The 16,586-nt window shown below is 39.7% G+C and overlaps 1 pseudogene; it reads right to left on the reverse strand.

Annotated features, from left to right (window-relative positions):
* LOC107640318 overlaps positions 1-736 on the reverse strand; it is a 7,420-nt pseudogene extending 6,684 nt beyond the window's left edge.

Genomic DNA, 16,586 nt, shown 5'->3' on the forward strand with positions numbered 1-16,586 from the left:
ATTATTAAATATTCAAAATTTTCCATAAAAAATAAGTTAGACAAAAATTAGGTACCAAATTATAGACACCATAGAATTCACCATTCGCTGATGCCTAACATCAAAGAAATAAAAAAGAGGTTTAATATTTTATTTATAATAAAACACCAATTACAGCTCCTCCGTACAAGAAACTTTATCAAAACATGACAAAATTTGATGGATTGAACAATTTTCAATATTAGGTACTATATAACACACTCACATATTTATTAGATTTTTTTTATTGTAACCTGTGGAATTCGAACCCGAAATCTCTAGATAGAGAGGGAGAGACTATGTCATTTGAGTTATAATTTATTGGTGGGGCGCATTTTTTTTTGGTAATAAAAGGGGACCTAGGCCCAAGGAAAGAAAAACATTAGCTACAGTCTTGAATTACATTAAGAGTACAGGGGAGTACAATCTCCTAAACATCTTCTTGTAATAGCATTTCTAAATTTTTGTGAGCTATGTCTAGGAACCTAAGTCCTAAATCACTATCTAAACTTCTCCTTGCCAACCAGTTAGCACTTCTATTGGCTTCTCTGTAAATATGGTAGAACCTTAACTCTCACCGTCTTTGTTTCATTCTAACAATTTCTCTTATTCTCTCATCATGGATCTGATTAATTCCTCTTTCTTTGGTGATAGACCTGAGAACTTCTTCTGCATCATTTTCCACAATGACTCGGCGCATACCCATATCCCAAGCCATCCGCAACCCATGGAGAATCTCAAACGGATTTGGATCCTCTAAATTTTGAATTTTACTTTAGAGGATAAAGTATGGTCTCTCACCATTTATTTTATAGGTGGGACCAAGAGAAAATATGAAAGAGAAACTATTTAAATGTGAGAGATCACACTTTATCCTCTAAAGTAAAAATTCAAAACTTAGAGGATCCAAATTCATCCCAAGCATCTCTGCTTGTTCTGCACTGCAATAACCTGTGTTAGCTTCAAATCCACCAATCCACTCTCCCAAGTAAGTGCGCAACACACCTCCACATCATGTTCTTTGTGTTTGGTTGTTAGATGCTCCGTCTGTATTAAGTTTGACCCACCCTTGCGATGGTAGTTTTCAATTTATCTGTATTTTTTTTGGTAAAGGAAGGGGGGATGATAAACCACTATTTTATGGTTTATATTGTGCTTAATTGTATGGTTTTATCAATTCTTTACCCACTTATTCATATGATTGGCATGTATTTATATTTCCTTCCTAAAATTATTACATGATTGAATATTTGCTTCCTAAAGACTTTTAATTATGTATTTTAATTCTCCTTCATTCCATTAGATGCCGTGATCTGTGTGTTAAGTGTTTCAGGCTTTATAGGGCATGAATGACTTGGAGATTGGAAAGGAAGCTTGCAAAAATGGAAGGAACACAAGAAATTGAGGAGATGACCAGCGAGAAGTGACGCGGATGCATGGCTCACGCGACCGCGCGACATAGAGGAAATCGCAGTGACGCGGACGCATGGCTCATGCGACCGCGCGGATTGGAACTGCACAAGTGACGCGGAGGCGTAGACAACGCGCACGCGTGGCAAGGCAAAACGCCGAATGACGCATCCACATGAATGACACGATCGCGTGACATGCGCGATCTACAGAATCTGCAGAATTCGCTGGGGGCGATTTTAGGCCATGTTTTAACCCAATTTTCAGCCCAGAAAAGCAGACTAGAGCCAAGGAACATGCAGAAACAAAAACAACAATTCATTACAGACAATTCTCAGTTTTAGATCTAGTTTTACTCCTCCTCTAGGTTTTCTCTCTACACATTCATAGTTCTTAGGATTTTATTTTGATTGCTTTTCGCATTGGGATATTGAGAAGAGTTATTACCTCAGCAAGACTTCGTCATTCTAGTTTGTTTTCTTTACCTATCTCTTACTCTTCCATGTCCTTTGTTAATTTAGAATTATTATTGAATTATTTTTAGAGTTTATTAATACCTGAACTATCTTTATTTTTAATTGATCCATTTGATTATTATTTATCATGTCTTTCTATATTTTCCTTTCCTATGTTATGAATTCTATATTCACAATGAGCGAGTAGTTCCATAACTTGGATGGGAGTTGATTAAAAGGAAGACCTTGAGTTGGAATGCTTAAAAGAAAAATTGTAATTGGGTTTATTATTGGTTTGCCCTCTAGTCACTGACACCAATCCTTTTCAATTGAGCGGATTGGGACTTGTGAATAGAAATAGCTTTCCAACTTGTTTGACTTTTCCTTACCTAGTAAGGGATAACTAAAGAGAACAACCCTCAATTATCAATTGATCTTGAGAGTACTCCAACAAGAATAGGGCTTCCAACTAATCTACTCCCAGCCAAGGCTTTTATTTAAAATTACACAAATTTTCTAATTTAATTTCCTGTTATTCAACTCAAACCATTTTTGAAAACATCTGATTAATAAAATAGCACACCTTTCTGCAACTCGTTGGGAGACGACCTGGGACTCATACTCCCATTATTTTAATTTAAATTTTGTGACAACCTTCTAAATTGATAAGCGGATTTCTGGTTGGTTAAGAACTGTACTTGCAACGTATCTCTTATATTAATTTCTTAATTCACCAATTTCCGCCACGTCAATTTTTGGCGCTGTTGCCGGGGAGTTGCAATAGAGTGCTAAAGTTATTAATTGGAATTTATTTATTTGTATTTTATTTTATTTTGCTACTATGAGCTGCATGTTTCTGTCGTTAGATGAAACGTTCACTTCCTAATCCAAGCTTGCCAGTATTCGATCCTGAGATTGAAAGAACTATTTCACGAATAAGGCAAGCTCGGCGTCGGTTAGTCCTCTCTGAGGGCGGATCTGAAACGTCACTTGAGGAAGAAACAGGCTCCCTTTCTGCTGATTCGGTTGATTTACGTGCAGGTGACATGGCAGCACCTAGGAGAATTACTATCCAGGAGGCTGGAGCCCCTGATTTTTCAATGCAACCGTTTCAAGCGCATCACCCAACGGTGGCTACAGACTTTGAAATAGAAACAGCACTGGTCAATTTGATGCCCAAGTTTCATGGCTTACCTGCTCAAGAGCCTATCAAGCACCTTAGAGACTTCCAAGCAGCCTGTTCTACTGTCAGGCATGATGGTGCAGATGAAACTTCAATTTTGTTAAAAGCCTTCCCATTCTCTCTTGAGGGAAAGGCGAGAGAGTGGTACTACACTCAACCCGCAGCAACTGTATCCGACTGGGATACACTTAGAAGAGAATTTTTGAAAAAATTCTTTCCAGCTGAAGTTACTGATAAACTGAGGAAAGACATCTCCATGATTGTTCAGGATGAATCGGAGACTATCTATGAATACTGGGAGCGCTTCAACAACCTTCTGGAAGTATGCCCCCACCATATGATTGACAAGATAGTGTTGCTCGGCTACGTCACTCAGGGTATGAGGCCCCAAGATAAGACCACATTGGAAAGTGTTAGCAATGGGTCTATGAAAAAGTACAAGACCACTGATGAGGCATGGCAATTGATCAGCGACTTAGCTGAATCTACTCGGAATCACAGGCAGAAACAAGGCCGTTCAAAAGCTGTTGCAGAAATATCCTCTAGCAGAGAGACTGCTGCTCTAACTCAGAGTATTTGTGAAATGACCAACTTACTGAAGTAGATGCAATTGAATCAACAACAAAGTCAGCAAGCTCAACCTTCTCCACCACAGCAAAGCCAACAGTTAGTCCCACAGAGAGTTTGCAGAATCTGTGCTGATTATAGCCATTATACTGATGAATGTTCGCAGCTCCAGCAGGAAGATAACACCGTGGCAGGCACTCATAACTTCTATGACCGCCCCAACCAAGGGCACAATCAAGGTGGCAGTTACAGCCATGGATGGCAGGACAATTCTAACCAGAATTGGAGAGATAATTTTAACCAGAATTAGAGGGACAACAATAACAGAGGAGGCAGAGATAATCAGAAAAATCAGAGGTGGAATAATAACAACAACAGGCAGCAGAACCAGAACCAGCCATATAGAGCACCTCACCTGAGGCAATCCCAAGACCACTGTATAACCAATAGCAGACCTCTCAGATCACTTACCCCTCTTCATCTGCTAATGATGAGTTACTACAATCTATTGATCGGAGGCAACAGGCCATGGAAAATAACCTTAATTTTACTCTAAATGGTCTGAACTCTACCTTGCAAGCTCTTATCTCACAGATTGGATCAATGAATAACTCAAATAACCAGCCTTTGAGCTCTAGTGGAATCCCCTCTCAACCATTACCCAAGCCAAAGGGTGGCATCAATGCCATCACCCTAAGGTCTGGAACCACACTGCAGGAGAGGAATCAGGACGAGCCAAACCCACCAGAACACGCCTCAGCTGAAGAGGTGGTGGAGGTAGAAGATGTTGAAGAGGAAGAGGACATACAGGACATGGTTGATGAAGAAGAAGTTCAACCACGGGAAGAAGCACCAGAGGATGCTGACACTGCAGAAGACACCATTCCCATTCCATTTCCATTTCTATAACTTGCAAGGAAGCCCAGGAAGCAGCTGGAACCTGATTTCAAAATGGTAGAAATATTCAAAAAGGTTGAGGTAACTGTTCCCCTTTTTTATGTTATTCAACAGGTACCTAAATATGCAAAGTTTTTAAAAGATTTATGTATACATAAAGACAAAATTAATGAATTAGAAACTATTCCTTTAGGTAGTTCTATATCTGCTTTAATGGGAGGTATACATGAAAAGTGTAGTGATCCAGGTCCATGTATGATTAATTGTATTATTGGTGGTGTGATATTTTCTGACTGCATGTGTGATTTAGGAGCATGTGTTAGTATAATGCCTTTGTCTATAAATGATAATTTGAGGCTCCCTCTCTTAAAAAGGTCGGCAACTCGTTTTGTGTTAGCAGATAAAAGCATTATTACAGTGGCTGGAGTTGCTGAAGATGTATTAGTGGGCATTAAAGGGCTCACCTTTCCCATTGATTTTTATATCTTGGAGATGCCCCAAAATGACTCAGAAAAGCCATCATCAATCCTACTCGGAAGACCATTCCTGAAGACCTCAAAGTTCAAATTGGATGCTTTTTCAGGAACATACTCTTTTGAAATAGATGGCCGAGTAGTAATCTTCAATCTGAATGGAGCTATGAAGCATCCTCCGGAGGATCATTCTATCCTCCAGTGTGACATCATAGATGAAACCGTGGCTGAAGTTCACCAGGAGGAATTTGAAGAGAGGTATATAGGACAAGGTCCAAGTGTGGGGACATTCTCAGAGGACAATGAAAGTGCTTTACCACTGTTACCAGCTCCAGACACCCCAGAGCCTGACCATGAGCAGAAGTTAGAATTGAAACCCCTCTCTCCACACCTCAAATATGCTTACCTTGAAGACAAGCAGAAGTTTCCAGTTATCATTGCAAGGGAACTCACTTCTCAACAAGAAGAGCAGTTACTTAGTGTACTGAGGAGGCACAAGAAGGCAATTGGTTGGAGTTTGGCAGACATAGTAGGCATCAACCCTCAAATTTGTGAGCACAGAATATTTTTAGAAGAGGGAGCAATGCCTGTCCGTCAACCCCAGAGAAGACTGAACCCCACTATCTTAGAGGTTATCAAAAAGGAAGTGACCAGACTACTGGAGGCAGATATCGTCTACCCCATCTTAGACAGTGAATGGGTAAGCCCAGTACAAGTGGTGCCCAAGAAGTCTGGAGTTACTACAGTGAAGAATGAGCATGGAGAGCTCATGGCAACCAGAGTTCAGAACGCCTGGAGGGTCTGCATTGACTACAGAAGCCTAAACCAGGCCACTGGTAAGGATCACTATCCTCTTCCATTCATTGATCAAATGCTGGATCGCCTGTCAGGTAAATCACATTATTATTTTTTAGATGGTTACACAGGCTATTTCCAGATTCATATAGCTCCTGAAGATCAGAAAAAGACCACTTTTACATGTCCTTTTGGGACTTATGCTTACAAGAGAATGCCCTTTGGCTTATGCAATACACCAGCTACTTTCCAAAGGTGTATGATGAGTCTTTTCTCTGATCTTATTGAGGACTGTATGGAGGTTTTTATGGATGATTTTAGTGTATATGGTGATTCCTTCAATCTTTGCTTGGATAGTTTATCTAGAGTGTTAGATAGATGTGTCAGTACAAACCTTATATTGAATTTTGAAAAATGTCACTTTATGGTTAAACAAGGGATTATACTAGGACATGTTGTGTCTAATACTGGAATTTCTGTAGATCCAGCAAAGGTGGATGTTATTTCTAGTTTACCTTACCCCTCTTCTGTGAGGGAAGTCCGTTCGTTCCTTGGCCATGCAGGTTTTTACAGGAGATTCATTAAGGACTTCAGTAAGGTAGCTCTTCCCTTATCCAGACTACTGCAGAAAGATATTGAGTTCGAGTTCAGTGAGGATTGCAAACAAGTATTTGATAAGCTGAAGACCGCCCTGACTCAAGCTCCAATTGTAAGAGGACCAGACTGGAGCCAGCCATTTGAAATAATGTGCGATGCTTCTAACCATGCAGTAGGTGCAGCACTGGCTCAGCGTGAAGGTAAGGACCCCTTTGTAATTGCTTATGCGTCTAAAACTTTAGATGCCGCTCAGTCTAATTATACTACTACTGAGAAAGAGCTTCTTGCTATTATTTTTGCTCTGGATAAATTCCGAGCCTATTTACTTGGTACGAAAGTAGTAGTGTACTCAGACCACGCAGCTCTAAAGTATCTATTAGCTAAAAAGGAATCCAAACCAAGGCTTATACGTTGGATACTGCTACTACAAGAATTTGACTTAGAAATTAAGGATAGGAGTGGTAACCAGAATCTAGTGGCAGACCACTTAAGTCACCTTGAGCACATTAAGCATGACTCCACTCCTATAGCTGATAATTTTCCATTTGATAACCTACAAGCAGTATCTGAGGTAGTCCCTCAGTATGCACCTGTAGCTAATTATCTAGTTAGCCGCACTTTTCCTCCAAACTTTACTAAGCATCAAAGAGACAAGCTGAAAAGCGAGTCTAAATATTATATATGGGATGACCCATATTTATGGAGATGTGGCGCTGACCAGGTAATTAGACGGTGTGTGCCTCAATCAGAATTCCAGTCCATTTTAGAGGCCTGCCACTCATCTGAGAGTGGAGGACATTTTGGCCCTCAAAGAACAGCTAGAAAAATCCTAGACTGTGGATTCTGGTGGCCTACTCTTTTTAGAGACGCTGCTGAATTTTGTAAATCTTGTTTCCCATGCCAAAAATTTGGTAATATATCCAAGAGGGATGAGATGCCTCAAAAAATTATGCTTTTCTGTGAAGTTTTTGATGTTTGGGGCATTGACTTCATGGGTCCATTTCCAAATTATAATGGTTACTTTTATATATTGTTAGCTGTAGATTACGTTTCCAAATGGGTGGAAGCAATTTCTACCTACACTGATGATGCTAACACTGTTGTTTCCTTTGTTAGAAACCACATTATTTGTCGCTTTGGATCCCCACGAGCAATCGTGAGCGATCAAGGCACCCATTTTTGTAACAGGAGACTAGCAGGATTACTGAAGAAGCATGGGATAATTCATAAAGTTGCAACGGCCTACCATCCTCAGACTAATGGGCAAGCCGAGGTGTCAAACAGAGAGATAAAGCGTATATTACAAAAGATAGTCAAACCTCATAGGAGAGACTGGAGCACCAGCTACAAGATGCACTTTGGGCATACAGAACAGCATACAAGACACCCATTGGGATGAGTCCTTTCCGCTTAGTTTATGGAAAAGCCTGTCATCTCCCAATTGAAGTAGAGCACAAAGCCTTTTGGGCAGTAAAAGAGTGCAACATGGGATTTGAAACAGCCAGAGCTGAAAGGAAATTGCAACTGCAAGAATTAGAAAGACTTTGCCTGGAAGCTTATGAGAACTCAAGGTTGTACAAGGAAAAGATGAAGGCTGTACATGATCAGCACATCAAGAGGAAAGAGTTCCAACCTGGGGACTTAGTCCTCCTTTACAAATCTAGACTGAGGCTCATGCCAGGCAAGTTGAGATCAAGATGGGAAGGTCCATATAGAGTAGAGAAGGCCGAGCCGTACGGAGTTTTTCACCTAAGTCATACTTCAAGCTCTGAACTCATCAAAGTTAATGGCAATCGTTTGAAGCTATATCATGGTGAGAAGGTGACGAAAGAAGCTCTACCATGGCGAGAAGATGAAGAAAAACAAGGAGCTCGAGATCTTCCTCTTGGAAGATCCACACATAGCCGAAGACTGAGCTAATGGAGCGTCCAACTTACGGACGTTAAAGCAAAGTGCTAGGTGGGAGACAACCCACCATGGTATGATCGTTCTTTTCTTTATTCTTAGTTTTCTTTTCCAATAACTCTTTTCCTTATTCGCACATTTAGCTTGCATCTGCATTTGCATAATTTTATTAAAAAACAAATTTCACGCGACGCGACCGCATCAATGACGCGTCCGCGTCGCAGGTGGCCCAGAAAGAATAAGAGAGCGAACAGAGAGTCACGCAGGAGCATGGCTGGAGGCGTGCCTTTGGCACAAATCACCCCACGCGACCGCGTCGCTGACGCGTCCGCGTCATGTGGGAACATTGGCCTCCCACGCGACCGCGTCACCCACACGGCCGCGTGACCTGGTAATCGACGTGAAAAGGGTGCATAGTCGAAAGTTATGCTAGAGTGGTGCTGGACTAGCGCTAGACGCACAGCCCTTACCACGCGAACGCGTGCCCCACGCGTCCGCGTCATATCCCAATATTGGCCACTCACGCGGTCGCGTGACCCACGCGATCGCGTCACCCAAAATTTGGCAAAATTAAGATTTTGAACAGAGAGTTGTGCGAGAGCGAGGCTGCCCTCGCGCCAGTAGCATAAACTGTGTCACGCGACCGCGTCAATCCAAATAAGCGCAATTCGCGCGAACGCGTCACCCACGCGTCCGCGTCGCTTGCGCCGCACAGCTTACCCTAAATTACCAAAATATCTTATCTTTCTTTTCCCCAAATTCTATTTTCTCTTTTCCTTTCTTATTTCTTCCTTCTTCCTTCTTCCTTCTTTCTCACTTTCTACTTTCTCTCTTACTATCATTAACAAGGTTTTTCTTTTCTTCTTCTTTCCTCACTTTTCTATTATCTTTCTTAATTTATGTTTTCTTCTTTTCTTTTCTTTTTACTTGCATTATCCATGTTTTCCTTTTTTCTTTTTCTTTTTCTTTTAATTGGTGTTAGATATTTAGTAGAGTCATTATTATTCCTTATGATTTGCTTGTGGATCGTTAAGAACTTGTTTGGCAATTATATATTAATTTTAAAGGGTTGCTTGCATGTTCCGTTTATTATTTTCCATAACTTACTCACCATGCATGCTATGTGTTTGTAAAAACGCCCGTATGGCATTGTGCACTATTTTTGAATCTCTTTTATTCTATTACTCTAAATGCCCGCTTTTCACAAAATCTTTTTTATTATTTTATTAATTTAACATAATTGTTATTACAAACAGGTTGTTAGTTTGAACTCTGTGGTAATTTAACATGGACATTGAACGCTTGATCTATGCTACTCATGCCTTTACCTGCATGCCAATAAACACCTTGCATTTAATTGTCATCATATGCACTGGCTAATTTCCATTTATGATTTTTCACATGTAGTCATGATCATGTGTTAACTTCATTCATCTTTAATGCGCATTGATTACCACCCATACCATCCTCTTCCTTGCTCTGTCCCTTTGAATTCATGTTACTTTCTTTTTCCCTTTTCTGGATGGCCACCAAGAAAGGAAAAGAGAAAGCTACTCCCAAACCACCAGCAAGAAGAGGAACAAAAAGAGCATTAGTAGCAGAGCCTTCTTCAACTGCAGTCAAACCCTCAACAAAAAGAATTAAGAGAATTATAAAGGTTGATGAAAAAGAAAAAGCCTTCCCAGCAAAGGACACTGCGCGATTTCCCAATCGCTACTGTGAGCAGATGTTCCCTATCCTGGCAGGACGGAGCTACAACAATGAATACCTTCTTATCCTCCCGCCCAATATTGCTACCTTTGTTGAGCCGCAAATTGAACGAAGACAATGGGGTTTTCTCCAGAGACAGCCAAGGCAGGTTAATCTTTCTTGGGTAGTTGAGTTCTACTCTAATTTCCACCTGCCAACCTTGCAGTCTGTCTATGTACATCAAAAGCAAATCCCCATTACAGAAGAGGCCATTCAATGAGCTCTAGATCTTCCCCCTGCTCCAGAAGGATTAGACGCCTTTCAAGAAGCCGCACTCAAGCGCCAGATGTACCAATTTGACTGGGACACCGTTCTCAGAGTTATCACACTACCTGGCAGCAGATGGATCTACGGATACCACCGTTCCCGTCCTAAGGGAATATCGGCTTCAGCATTTACCTTGGAGGCTCGCGTATGGGCACAGATCATGTCCCATTACGTCTTTCCGAGCACTCACGAGTCCTCCTTCACTGCAGACATGGCCGTTCTACTATGGTGCATCCTTATAGACCAGCCTCTGAACCTACCGAGACACATCCGGAACGCCATGAGACACGTACAGATTGCGGACAACTTACCTTTTTTCGCCTTGGTCTCAGATCTCGTCTCAGCAGCCGGAGTCTCCTACAGAGCTGGGGACACCAAAGCCATGCTTTCACGGAATGATCAATACGTCCCTAACGGGAAATATATTAGACTCCCAGCAGTCACTACTAGCCAGCCTACAGAACCGGCTGAGGACACCCCTCCATCAGCACCACAAGCACCTACAACAAACTAACTGCTCCATCAGATACTTGAAAAGTTGGATCGGCAGGAACAAAAAGCAAAGCTAAGAGAGCGCCGTAACAAGCGCCGATTCACATACCTTAAGGAGCTGATTATGAGAAAATTCAAGGACTCAGACACCCCGGACTCCACTTTCTTTACCAGCACAGGGAGCCATGACGGTCCCGACTGTGGAGATACTGCTACCAGCCCACCCTTGTTCCTGACAGATGGCACCGAGGACGGTGCAAAGCCTTAAGTGTGGGGAGGTCGGTCAGTACCTAACTTCTGGAGGTAATTTCTCATCCCTAACACCAATAAATTAGGATATTTAGTTAGTTTTTCTTTTGTAGAATAGGATAAATTGCATAGTAATAGATTAGTTGCATGCATGTTCTACTTGATTGAAAAGACAATAAGTTTCTTCTAAGACCCTATCTTTAGAACAAAATTTCACTAATTTTAATCAAAACTTTTATGTTAAAATTGCTTGAAGTTGTATTTGGAACATGATTTTTGAGCTAAAGAACACACAACCTGTGAGATTTGAGCCCAAATGCATGGTTACATTATTTAACCATAATCATTTTATTCTTGTGTGTTTGCTTCTTTATGATTGTAATCTACATTTTGTTTCATCCTATATGTCCAATGTTTAATATATTTATATGTTTGCATATGATTGAGGCTATTACTTGTTTAAACTCACTTATCCAAATTAAGCCTACCCTTTCAATTACCTTTGTTAACCACTTTGAGCCTTTAAATCCCATTTGTTCTGTATTTTACCACATTACTAGCCTTAAGCGAAAAAACAATTACATATCCCAATTGAATCTTTGGTTAGCTTAAGATAGAATTGTGTGTGTTAATTAAGTATGGGAAATTGTGGGAACAAAAGATAATAAGGGAATGTGTCATAATAATATAATGGGAATTTGGGTACCTACTCATGTGAAACTATAAGAATTAAAAATCTATGTGCATTGATTAGCTATGTTTATTTTTAGTTTATGTTGAAAAAAAAATCCAAAAATATTCAATAAATAATTAAGGGGACAAAATTACCCCAATGCTAAGTTAAGAATTCAAAGATCAACGCATGTATGATAAAATCAAAATAAAAGTTGATACATGAGTATGGAATGTGAAAGAGAAATTTTGGGTAGCTAGGTGTGAATCTTAAGTTATATAGAATATATATATGTTGGGTTGAAGCTTGGGTTAATTAAAGATTTAATTTATAAGCTTACTTAGCCATATATGTATCCTTACCCTTACCTTGGCCCCATTACAACCTTGAAAAGACCCCATGATGTTTGCATTAATATATTAAATATTGTTGATTGGTTAGGTGAAGAACAAAAATTAGAGAGCATGATTAGAGAAGGATAGAGTGATTGCCCTATACACTAGAGAGATTAGAGTGTACATACATCATCAGTGAGGGTTCAATGCTTAAAATTCTATGTTCCCTGCTTTCATGAGCTACCTTCTTGCATTTTTATCTGTTCTTACTGTATAAGAATTGAATTAGTGGAGTTTGATTTGTAATTGTCTTGAAGAACCTATTTACTTTTGATCAAGTAGACCAGAATCATATAGTTGCATTCATATATATAAGTTGCACTGCATTACATGAGTTTTACATGTTCCTACTCATTTATTTTATCTCCTTCAACTAAGCATGAGGACATGCTAACGTTTAAGTGTGGAGAGGTTGATAAACCACTATTTTATGGTTTATATTGTACTTAATTGTATGGTTTTATCAATTCTTTACCCACTTATTCATATGATTGGCATGCATTTATATTTCCTTCCTAAAATTATTACATGATTGAATATTTGCTTCCTAAAGACTTTTAATTTTGTATTTTAATTCTCCTTCATTCCATTAGATGCCGTGATCTGTGTGTTAAGTGTTTCAGGCTTTATAGGGCATGAATGACTTGGAGATTGGAAAGGAAGTTTGCAAAAATGGAAGGAACACAAGAAATTAAGGAGATGACCAGCGAGAAGTGACGCGGACGCATGGCTCATACGACCGCGCGACATAGAGGAAATCGCAGTGACGCGGACGCATGGCTCACGCGACCGCGCGGATTGGAACTGCACAAGTGACGCGGAGGCGTGGACGACGCACATGTGTGGCAAGACAAAACGCCGAATGACGCGTCCACATGAATGACGCGATTGCGTGACATGCACGATCTGCAGAATCTGCAGAATTCGCTGGGGGCAATTTTGGTCCCTGTTTTGACCCAATTTTCGGCCTAGAAAAGCAGACTAGAGCCAAGGAACATGCAGAAACGAAAATAACAATTCATTACAGACAATTCTCAGTTTTAGATCTAGTTTTACTCCTCCTCTAGGTTTTCTCTCTACACATTCATAGTTCTTAGGATTTTATTTTGATTGCTTTTCGCATTGGGATATTGAGAAGAGTTATTACCTCAGCAAGACTTCGTCATTCTAGTTTGTTTTCTTTACTTGTCTCTTACTCTTCCATGTCCTTTGTTTATTTAGAATTATTATTGAATTATTTTTAGAGTTTATTAATACAAGAACTATCTTTATTTTTAATTGATCCCTTTGATTATTATTTATCATGTCTTTCTATATTTCCCTTTCCTATGTTATGAATTCTATATTCACAATGAGCGAGTAGTTCCATAACTTGGATGGGAGTTGATTGAAAGGAAGACCTTGAGTTGGAATGCTAAAAAGAAAAATTGTAATTGGGTTTATTGTTGGTTTGCCCTCTAGTCACTGACACCAATCCTTTTCAATTGAGCGGATTGGGACTTGTGAATAGAAATAGCTTTCCAACTTGTTTGACTTTCCTTTACCTAGTAAGGGATAACTAAACAGAACAACCCTCAATTATCAATTAATCTTGAGAGTACTCCAACAAGAATAGGGCTTCCAACTAATCTACTCCCAGCCAAGGCTTTTATTTAAAAGTACACAATTTCTAATTTAATTTCCTGTTATTCAACTCAAACCATTTTTGAAAACATCTGATTAATAAAATAGCACACCTTTCTGCAACTCGTTGGGAGACGACCTGGGACTCATACTCCCAGTATTTTAATTTAAATTTTGTGACAACCTTCTAAATTGATAAGCGGATTTCTGGTTGGTTAAGAACTGTACTTGCAACGTATCTCTTATATTAATTTCTTAACTCACCAATTTCCGCCACGTCAGGGGCTTAACAGCCCCAAAAGAAAAAAAATTATAATTCATAGACAGAACGGGATAGGATAGCCCCTGTGAAATCATCAGCCAGAATTTTTTTAAGTTCTATGAGTGGGTTGTCAATAAAATGGTATCCTAACTCCTTGCTAGTGCTCCTTTTTGCAATCCAATCTGCCACTCTATTTTCTTCTCTTAGAATATGTTTAATAGTCACTTGCCACTGTTTGTTTATCCACACAAATATGCTTCTGAGGATAGGATTAATATGCTCTTGATTATACTTCTCCCTTTTTAGTACTTCGAATACTGATCTAGAATCAGTTTCAATTTCTATTTTCTTAAAACCCAAATCCCAAGCAGTTTTTAAGCCGTGATGTACACCCCAAAGTTCTGCTTGGTAAGCTGTACAGTGCCCCAGATTAACTGTGAAACCCGCAACCCATCTCCCATCGCTATTCCTCAATGCTCCTCCACATCCCGCTATTCCTGGGTTCCCAGTGAGCTTCCATCTGTGTTGATTTTGATCCATCCCTCTGTTGGTGGTGTCCAAGAGATGTGCCTCTCAATTCTATTTTTTCTTAGCTTGACCAAATTCTCCTTTTTAAAAGCTTGGGAGATTTCAGAGACATATAAGTGAATTACTCTTTCTGCGTCGTTAGGTCTTCTGAAGGGAAAGTTGAAAATTTCTTTGTTTCGCCACCGCCACATCCACCAGCAAGTCACCATGAAGATGGTAATCTAGTTTTTATTGGGGTTGCTGCTCAGATTGGATGTAAGGCTCCATCTCAACCATGCATCAAAGGGAGCTCTGAAAAAATTTTGAAGCTGTCTTGGGTTTATTAATCGAGTCCATATGCATGAAGCGACTGGGCAATCTCTAAGAACATGAATTATATTTTCTGTCACTCATTCGCATCGATGGCAGCTGTAACAGGTTCCCAGCAATCTTCTTCTTCTAGTCGATGTCATTAGCCTGGAATGGGAGGTAAGCCACATAAAAATTTTGATTTTTTGAGGTCCTTTCCATCCCCATATTATTTCCCATGTGTGATCTTGAGTGATTGTATGTTGCGCCAACATGTTATATGTGCTTGTGATTGAGAATTCTCCTGAATTTGTAAGGTTCCACATGATTTTGTCCTCTCCCAATTCTTCCAAAGGGAGCATGATTGCTGTAATTTTTTTTATAATTTCCTCTGATAAATGACTTTGTAGCCATTGAAAATTCCATTCACCCATTCCATTAGAGATTTCTAAAACTGTTATTTTTTGCTGGTCTTCATTTATAGGACTGAGGTTGTAATTCATTAAAGTATTAATTCCCTTAACCCAATTATCCTTCCAAACTCTATCCGATCTTTCATTCCCTATAGCATAGGAAATATTTTGATAGAAGATGTCCCCTATTTTTGCAAGGCTTCTCCAAAGAGCGGAATCTGCTTTTTTACTGCTGATGTTTTGTTTGAGGTTAAGCCCCCTGCCATATTTACTAATGAGAACTCTAGCCTAGAGAGCTTCTTGCTCTGTAACAATTCTCCACAGGATCTTAACCAGAAACGCTTCATTCATCTTTGATAGATCTCTGAACCCCAATCCTCCAAGCCTCTTTGGTTGACAAATGAGTTTCCAGCTAACAGCATGAATCTTCCTATTGTCTGTGTTCTCTCCCTATATGAATTTTCTTTGAATCTTTTCCACCTCTTGACAGATTCCTTTAGGGATTTGAGTATGCATCATGTCAAAATTTAGTGTAGGGCTAATGACTGAGTGGGCTACGGTAATTCTTCCCGCAAGGGAGAGACAATTTGTTTTCCATCCTCCTAGTTTCACTTTAATTCTATCAATGGTTCCCTGAAATTTTTTTTTCTTTTTCTAGTGTTGCTCAACATGGCTCCCAAGTACCTTCCTAGATGGGGCATTTCCTTGAAAATGCTACTGCTGAGGATTCTGCCCCTTTCATTCTGATCCACGTTCTTAGAGAAAATAATTGATATTTTTTCAGCATTTATCTTCAGACCTGATACTTCACCAAATCTATTAAGGATTTTCATAATTTTTGCCATTTGGTCCTCCTTAGCTTCTGCAATCAGCAGTAAGTCATCAGCGAAAAGGAGGTGAGATATGATGGGCCCATCTTTACCTACTTTCATAGGAATCCAGTTTTTTCTCATCATTTCTTCTTCTATTATCTGTGAGAGCTTGTCCATAGTGATCACAAACAGATAAGGTGATAAAGGATCTCCTTGTCTTATCCCTCTAGAGGGTTCAAAAGCTTCCGTTTTGCTACCATTCCAAATGATTTTTTATGTTACTGTGCTTACACACGCCATTACAATTTGGCGAAAATTGTTGCTCACTCCAAATTCCTCCAGACAAGCATTGATGAAATTCCAATTTAGGCGATCATAAGTCTTTTCAAAATCAATTTTTATTGCCATAAATTTTTTTCTCCCTTTCATTTTCTTCATGTCAAGCATCATTTTCTTTGCAATTATAATGTTATCATGTATGATTCTTCCTGGCACGAAACTGGACTAATTAGGGGCTATCTGATCAGCTAGCGCT

The sequence above is a fragment of the Arachis ipaensis genome, chromosome B05 (genome assembly GCF_000816755.2).
Source record: "Arachis ipaensis cultivar K30076 chromosome B05, Araip1.1, whole genome shotgun sequence".
In the NCBI taxonomy this organism is placed as follows: Eukaryota; Viridiplantae; Streptophyta; class Magnoliopsida; order Fabales; family Fabaceae; genus Arachis; species Arachis ipaensis.